The sequence below is a fragment of the Gorilla gorilla genome, chromosome 12 (assembly GCF_029281585.2).
Source record: "Gorilla gorilla gorilla isolate KB3781 chromosome 12, NHGRI_mGorGor1-v2.1_pri, whole genome shotgun sequence".
Taxonomy (NCBI): Eukaryota; Metazoa; Chordata; class Mammalia; order Primates; family Hominidae; genus Gorilla; species Gorilla gorilla.
Genome location: NC_073236.2, coordinates 65,595,842 through 65,604,624, shown reverse-complemented (window position 1 = coordinate 65,604,624; position 8,783 = coordinate 65,595,842).

The window sequence follows — 8,783 nt, the reverse complement described above, 5'->3', positions numbered from 1 at the left end:
ACCTCCCTCCCCCGGAGGCGTGGCGAGGATGGCGGTCCTGCGGAAGGGCCAGTGGCTGGTCCTGCTCTTAGTCTATCTTGGTGCTGCTGGGTTTCGATCCCGCTCCCTAGGTTATGCAGGGACCTCTATAAGCGCTGCGTACTCCTGCAATTTTTAAAATTGTTAATTTAATTTTTACTTGAAATATATTCACGTAGCATAAAATCTGTCCTTTAAACGTGTACCCTCTAGTGGTCTTTTTCGGTTTTTTCTTTTTTTTTTTTTTTCTGAGGTGTCTCGCTCTGTCGCCTAGACTGGAGTTCACAGTTCACTGCAGCCTGGACTTCCTGGGCTTAAGCGATCCTCTCGCCTCAGCCTCCCGAGTAGCTGAGACCACAGGTGCCTGCCACCACGCCTGGCTAATTTTCTCAAAGTTTTTGCAGAGACGGGCGTCTCACTGTGTTGCCCAAGCTGGTCTTGGACTCCTGAGTTCAAGGGATCCTCCTGGTTTGACCTCCCAAAATGCTGGGATCACAGGTGTGAGCCACTGCCTCCGGCTTTGTTTATGTTTTCAAAGTGTGCCAACCATCAGCACTATTTTTTATTTTTTTATTTTTTTGACAGGGTCTCACTTTGTAACCCAGGCTGGAGTGCAGTGGTGCAATCTCGGCCCGTTGCAACCTCTGCCTTCCAGATTCAAGTGATTCTCATGCCTCAGCCTCCCGAGTAGCTGGGATCACAGTCGTGCGCCACCACACCCGTCTAATTTTTGTATTTTTTTTTTTTTTTTTTTTGTAAAGACGGGGTTTCGCCATGTTGGCCAGGCTGGTCTCGGTCTTGAACTCCTGACCTCAAGTGGTCCACCCGCCTCGGCCTCCCAAAGCTGGGATTACAGGCGTGAGCCACCGCGCCCAGCCTAACCATAATTTTAGGCCATTTTCATCACCCCGAAAAGAAACCCCATAACTATTGGTAGTTACTCTTTATTACCCACCTCCCTCCTCCCAACCCCTGGCAACCACTACTCTACTTTCTATTTCCATGGATTTACCTAATCTGGACATTTCATATACACTGTGAATGGAAGCATACATTATGTGGTCTTTTGTGACTGACTTCTTTCACTTAGCATAATGTTTTAAAACTCACCCATATTGTAGCATGTATCAAAGCTTCATTACTGGCCAGGCACAGTTGTGGCTTACGCCTGTAATCCCAGCACTTTGGGAGTCTGAGGCTGGCAGATCACTTGAGCTCAGGAGTTCGAGAACAGCCTGGGCAACACGGTGAAACCCCTCCTCTACAAAAATTAGCCAGGCGTAATGGTGTGTGCCAGTGGTCACAGCTATTCGGGAGGCTGAGGCGGGAGGATTCCTTGAGTCCAGGAGATGGAGGCTGCAGTGAGCCAAGATGGCGCCACTGCACTCCAGCCTGGGTGACAGAGCCAGATCCTGTCTCTAAAACAAAAAAAGAAAAAAACTTTATTTCTTTCTACGGATGAGTAATATTCCATTATGTGAATATACCACACTCTGTTTACCCATTCATCTGCTGAGGAACATTTGGGTTGTTTCCACTTTTTGTCTATTATTAATAATGCTGTCATGAACATTCATGTACAGGCTTTTGTGTGGTATTAATGCCAAGTGACAGCTAAGCAACGCCTTCATTCCACCATGGTGGAATGAAGAAAACAAAAGGAAAATAGTGGGAGACTTCAGTCATAGCTCAGCAAATGGTGGTGCAGGGTGCTCAATGTAAAGGAGTTTGCCTTGTACCTGACTGCACAATGTTCATGTTTCCAGTAATTTTATTTCATTCATATATCACTTGTCACATTAAGTTAATGATGTTAGGGCACATGAGACTGTATTAAATTATATTTACTATTTCTTGAATATATTTTTCAGTCAGTTGTGTAAAGCAAATTTACATACTTTTTCCTCCCCTGAAAAAAATAAATAATTTTAATTTTAATTTTTTAAACTTTTGTAGTTTTTTGGAATTTGATTTATAAATAAATGCGATTTGATATCACTATATGGAAGTTACAAATATAGGAACACAGATTTAGGCCGGGCGAGGTGGCTCACACCTGTAATCCCAGCACTTTGTGAGGCTAAAGTGGGCAGATCACTTGAGCTCAGGGGTTTGGGACCAGCCTAGGCAACATGGCAAACCCCCATCTCTACAAAAAAAAAAAAAAGATAGCCAGGTGTGGGGGTGCACGCCTATAGTCCCAGCTACTTGGGAAGCTGAGGCGGGAGGATGGGTTGAGCCCTGGAGGTAGAGGCTGCAACGAGCTGAGATCACACCACTGTACTCCAGCCTGGGTGACAAAAGTGAGGCCCTGTCTCAAAAAAAAAAAAAAAAGTACATCTATTTATACTTCTGTGGTAATTTATATTACTTAAATAATATCATAAAAACAACTTCCAAATAACATGGGAAAAAAGAAATTCATGAAAGGTTTCCCTCTTTCAATGGTATTTTTCTTTAAGTTGAAGAATCACTGAGGATAGAAGGCCAGCTATTTATAAGAAAAACCTTTCAGGATGGCTAAATTTGGTTGGGGTAGCAGGGAGGGAGGATTTCAGGGTTAGGACAAAATCCTCAATCAATATTTAAGCACGATATCAACATAGTTCACTTAGAGATCAAAGATAAGATTTTTCCAGTAAAAGAGAGAAAAAGAAATTGTTCATTGCTAATTGCTACAGGACAATTTGTTCCCCACCAGACAAGGTCTATACAAAGACCGAAGAAGTTTTATTCACTTCTTGGCTTAGCCGGCCAGAGATCACTGCACACCATCTGGTTACAGCAGATGCTGAAAGCAGAAGCTAAGCGGCAAATTATGAAGCCTCCAGGACTAGATCTTCTGAACCTCTCCCCACCCCCCTTTCATCACACACAGTTCCCCTTTCTAGCTCCCTGAGGCAGGATTTGCAACTCTGCATTTTCATTCTGTGTAAGTGCCCATCCTATCATTTGCAAAACTCCCGTTTTTACCCTAACAACCTCACCCACACAGGGCATCTTCCCACTTTGGTCGCAGTAACGTTCCTGCCCCTCCCAGCCAGTTGGTGCTGTTGGGAGCTCAAGCTTTTTTTTTTTTTTAAACAAAAATAAACAAACAAAAAACTCTACTCCTGTGACAGATTAAGGAATTTTAATCTTTGTCACAAATAGGTGAAGAGAAACAAACAGTAAAGTTGCTAACCAGCCTGGGCAACATGGCGAAACCCCTTCTCTACAAATATACAAAAATTAGCTGGGCGTGGTGACTTGAGCCTGTAGTCCCAGCTACTCTGGAGGCTGAGGTGGGAGGATCCCTTGAGCCCAGGAAGTCCAGGCTGCAGTGAAAGGAGACTGTGCCACTGCACTCCAGCCTGGGCATCAGAGAGAGACCCTGCCTCAAAAAAATTAAAATAAAATAAAATAAGTTGGTAAGCTGTCCCTGTCCATTATCTCAGTACTCAGGTTGCAGACTTTGCAGACTGTGAAGGAGAAATCCCAATTTATCAGAAATCAAAAACTCACTCAGCGGCTGGGCATGGTCGCTTACGCCTGTATTCCCAGCACTTTGGGAGGCCAAGGTCGGCAGATCACTTGAAGCCAAGAGTTCGAGACCAGCCTGGCCAACATGGTGAAACCCCCATCTCTACTAAAAATACCAAAATTAGCCGGGCGTGGTGGCATGCACCTGTGGTCCCAGCTACTAGGGAGGCTGAGGCAGGAGAATCACTTGAACCCTGGAGGCGGAGGTTGCAGTGAGCCGAAATCACACCACTGCACTCCAGCCTGGATGACAGAGCCAGACTCTGTCTCAAAAAAAACAGAAAAAGAAAAAAAAAATACAAAAATTAGCCAGGCAATAGTGGCGTGTGCCTGTAGTCCCAGCTGAGGCTGGGAGGCTGAGGCACGAGAATCACTTGAACCCAGGAGGCAGAGGCTGCAGTGAGCTGAGATCATACCACTGCACTCCAGCCTGGGTGACTGAGCAAGACTCTGACTCAAAAATGAAATAAAATAGGCCAGGCACGGTGGCTCACGCCTGTAATCTCAGCACTTTGGGAGGTCGAGGTGGGAGGATCACCTGAGGTCGGGAGTTCGAGACCAGCCTGACCCACATGGAGAGCCCCATCACTACTAAAAATACAAAATTAGCCGGGCTTGGTGGCACATGCCTATAATCCCAGCTACTTGGGAAGGCTGAGGCAGGAGAATTGCTTGAACCTGGGAGCTGGAGGTTGCGGTGAGCCGAGATCACGCCATTGCACTCTAGCCTGGGCAACAAGAGCAAAACTGTGTTTCAAAAAAAAAAAAATTAAATTAAATAAATACAAAAATTAGCCGGGCGTGGTGGTGCATGCCTGTAATCCCAGCTACTTGGGAGGCTGAGGCAGGAGAATTGCTTGAACGTGGGAGGCAGAGGTTGCAGTGAGCCAAGATCGTGCCACTGCACTGCAGCCTGGGCAACAGAGTGAGACCCTGTCTCAACAAACAAACATTAGTGTCACTAAAGTTAATATACAATCCCCTACTGGTAAATTTAACTGGCTTAAAACATTTTTTTAACAGTAATTCAAAAAAAAATTTTTTTGAGACAGGATCTGGCTCTGTCACCCAGGCTGGAATGCAGTAGTGTGATCGTAGCTCATTGCAGCCTCAACCTCCCAGGGTCAAGTGATCCTCCCACCTCAGTCTCCCAAGTAGTTGGGACTAGAGGCTCACTCCACCACACCTGGCTAAGTTTTTTATTTTGTAGAGACAGGGTCTCACTATGGTTTTGGACTCCTGGGCTCAAGGATCCTCCCTCCTTAGTCTCCCAAATTTCTGGGATTACAGGCATGAGTGAGCCACTGTGCCTGGCAACATTTTTTTTTGAAGCATGTTACAGGAGAGACCTAAGAGAGACTGAGGAGTCTTAGGAGATGTCATTTAAGCCTAGTCTCCAGAAGATGAGTTAGCTGAATGGAGAGAAAAAAGAGATCTGCTCAGAGTCCATAGCATGTGCGAAGGTTCTGAAGCAAGAAAGAGTTTGTTGTGTTCAAGGAACTGAAAAAAGCCCAGTGTGATGAGAATGTGACAGACCAGGGGGAAAGTGAGGGGAGATGAAACCAGCCACCAAGAATCGGATCTTATTTGAAGCAAGGTGGCCAGACATTGAAAGGGTTTCAGGACAAGCATGACACCATTTACTCTTTAAAAAACCAAGACAGTGGCCAGGGGTGGTGGCTCACACCTGTAACCCCAGCATTTTGGGAGGTTAAGCGGGGAGGATCCTTGAGCCTAGGAGTTCAAGATCAGCCTGGGAAACATAGGGAGACTCCATCTCTACAAAAAATACAAAAATTAGCCAGGTGTGGTGATGTGCCTGTAGTCCTAGCTACTCAAGAGGCTAAGGTGAGAGGATTGCTTGAGCCTGAGAGGTTGAGGATGCTGTGAGCTGTAATCAATCCACCGCACTCTAGCCAGGGTGATAGAGTAAGCCCCTGTCAAAAAAAAAAAAAAAATCGAAGCAGTTAAGAGGTTATCGTATTTGTCTGAGTAGGAGATGGAGTTGACCTGGCCTGGGTCAATGGAGAGAGGTAGATGGAATTGAGATTTATTTTAGAGAAAAAAACACACAAGTCTCAATGAAGAGCTGGATGTGGAGTCAAGGCTGATTCCTGTGTCTTTGGCACAAGCAACTGGTAGCTGGTTGTTCCCATTTACTGAGATGGAAAAGACTGGGTGGGAAGAAAGTAGTTTTAGGGGTACATCAGGAGTCTGTTTTGGATGCATTAACTCTGAAATGTTAGACTATATAGATATATACAGATTTGGAACTCAAAGAAGAGGCCTGGATGGATGGATATAAACTTGGGAGTTATCAGCATATAGATATTTACAGACATGGAAGTGCGTAAAATAGCTGAGGGGAGGGTAAAGAGGAAGAGGTGCCAAAATGGAGCCTTGAGGACGTCTGATATATATATTTATAATATATATTTATATATACATATATATATATATATTTTTTTCGAGACAGAGTCTTGATCTGTCATCCAGGCTGGAGTGCAGTGGCGCGATCTTGGCTCACTGCAACCTCTGCCTCCTGGGTTCAAGCAATTCTCATACCTCAGCCTCCCGAGTAGCTGGGATTACAGGTACACGCCACCACGCCCGGCTAATTTTTGTATTCTTAGTGGAGATGGGTTTCACCATGTTGGCCAGGCTGGTCGTCTTGAACCTTTTTTTTTTTTCTTTTTTTTTTTGAGATGGAGTCTCACTTTGTCACCCAGGCTGGAATGCAGTGGTGCCATCTTGGCTCACTGCAACCTCAGCCTCCCAGGTTCAAGCAATTCTCCTGCCTCAGCCTCCTGAGTAGCTGGGATTACAGACGCGCACCATGACGCCCGGCTAATTTTTGTATTTTTAGTAGAGACAGGGTTTCACCATGTTGGTCAGGCTGGTCTCAAACTCCTGACCTCGTGATCTGCCCACTTTGGCCTCACAAAGTGGTGGGATTACAGGCATGAGCCACCGCGCCCGGCCCAGACTTCTGACGTTTAAAGACCACAAGGGAAGAAACTGACAAAGGAGGTTGAGAAGATGCAGTCAGAGAAACGGAAGGGAAACTAAGAGGGAGTATTACAAAAGCAAGAGAAGAGTGTTTAAGAATGATCTACTCGGCCGGGCGCGGTGGCTCACGCCTGTAATCCCAGCACTTTGGGAGGCTGAGGCGGGCAGATCACAAGGTCAGGAGATCGAGACCATCCTGGTTAACACGGTGAAACCCCGTCTCTACTAAAAATAGAAAAAATTAGCCGGGTGTGTTGGTGGGCGCCTGTAGTCCCAGCTACACGGGAGGCTGAGGCAGGAGAATGGCATGAGCCCGAGAGTCGGAGCTTGCAGTGAGCCGAGATCACACCACTGCACTCTAGCCTGGGCGACAGAGCGAGACTCCGTCTCAAAAAAAAAAAAAAAAAAAAAAGAATGATCTATTCAATGATCTTGAAAGTTCCTGTAAGAAGAGGACAGAAGGAGGAAGTTGATAAATGTGGTGACATTGGGAAAGTCCTCTGACAGCATTCTCATTGTCACGCTCCACGGCAGTGGTTCGGGAGTGAACACCCACAAAAGACATTGGTCTAGGGGGAGGGATTCAGGCAGGAATCAAGGGTACAGATGACAATCTATGTTACCAGGCACGGCCTGTAGTTCTCTGACTACAGAGTAGCCTTCTCTGAAGATGCATTTTTTTTTTTTTTTTTTTTGTGATAGAGTCTCACTCTGTCGTCCAGGCTGGAGTGCAGTGGTACGATATTAGCCCATTGCAACCTCTGCCCTATTCTCCTGTCTCAGCCTCCCGAGTAGCTGGGATTACAGGCACATGCCACCACACCCGGCTAATTTTTGCATTTTTAGTAGAGACAGGGTTTCAGCATGTTGGCCAGGCTGGTCTCAAACTCCTGACCTCAGGAGATCTGCCCACCTCGGCCTCCCAAAGTGCTGGGATTACAGGCGTGAGCCACTGTGCCTGGCCTGAAGGTGCACTTTTGAGTGAGATATGATGACAAAATTTTGGCTCATATTGTTGACAAAAATTTGGCTAATATTGTTTTCAACCGTGGAGAGACCCCAGTCACCCTGAAGTTTTTTATTTTTTTGAGACAGAGTCTTGCTCTTGTCGCCCAGGCTGGAGTGTAACGGCGCGATCTCGGCTCACTGCAACCTCTGCCTCCTGGATTCAAGCAATTCTCCCACCTCAGCCTCCTGAGTAGCTGGGATTACAGGCATGCACCACCACGCCCGGCTAAAGTAGAAATGGGGTTTAGTAGGAATGGGGTTTCACCATGTTGGCCAGGCCGGTCTTGAACTTCTGACCTCAGGCGATCTGCCCACCTCGGCCTCCCAAAGTGCTGGGATTATAGGCATGAGCCACCGCATCTGGCCCACTCTGAAGTTTTAAAATGCCTCTACTCTTTTTTTTTTTTTCTTCTTGAGACGAAGTCTTGCTCCATCACCTAGGCTGGAATGAAATGGCGCGATCTTGGCTCACCGTAACTGCAGCCTCCGAGGTTCAAGCAATTCTCCTGCCTCAGCCTCCCAAGTAGCTGAGACTACAGGTATGTGCCACCATCCCTGGCTAATATTTGTATTTTTTAGTGGAGACAGGGTTTCTCCACATTGGCCAGGCTTGTTTTGAACTCCTGACCTCAGGTGATCCACCTGCCTCGGCCTCCCAAAGTGCTGGGATTTTAGGCGAGAGCCACTGTGCTCAGCCAAAATGCCTCTACTTTTATATTTTTATTATTTTCCTTTGTTGTCTTAACTCTAACTCACTAGTTGTGTAACTAATGTAAGTTATTTAACCTCTTTGTGCCTCAGTTTCCTCATCTGCAAAATAGGAGTAAGAGTAGGACCAATGTGAAGATTAAATAATGCATGTACAATGCTCAGAACAGTAAGTGGTATATGTTGGTTATTATTATTATTTTGTTAATGTACTTTTTCCCTGCTTCCCCTCATACTGGCTATTATTATTAGTCAGAAGCTAAGGTTTGTGTTGTTGACTTCTTTCCTTTTCCCTTAAAGTTCAAAAATGATTATTTCTCTTGTATCTTAAGAAAGAAAGAAAATGGATTTGAAAATTAGATTGGCCATTTACTATCTGTGTGAGGTTACTAACCTCTTTGTGCCTCAATTTCCTTTTCTGTAGAATGAGAATAATAGTAGTATACTGCTTTATAGGGTCATTGCGAGGATTAAGTGAGTTACTAAGCATAAAGCAGTTGGTACAGTGACTAGCACAT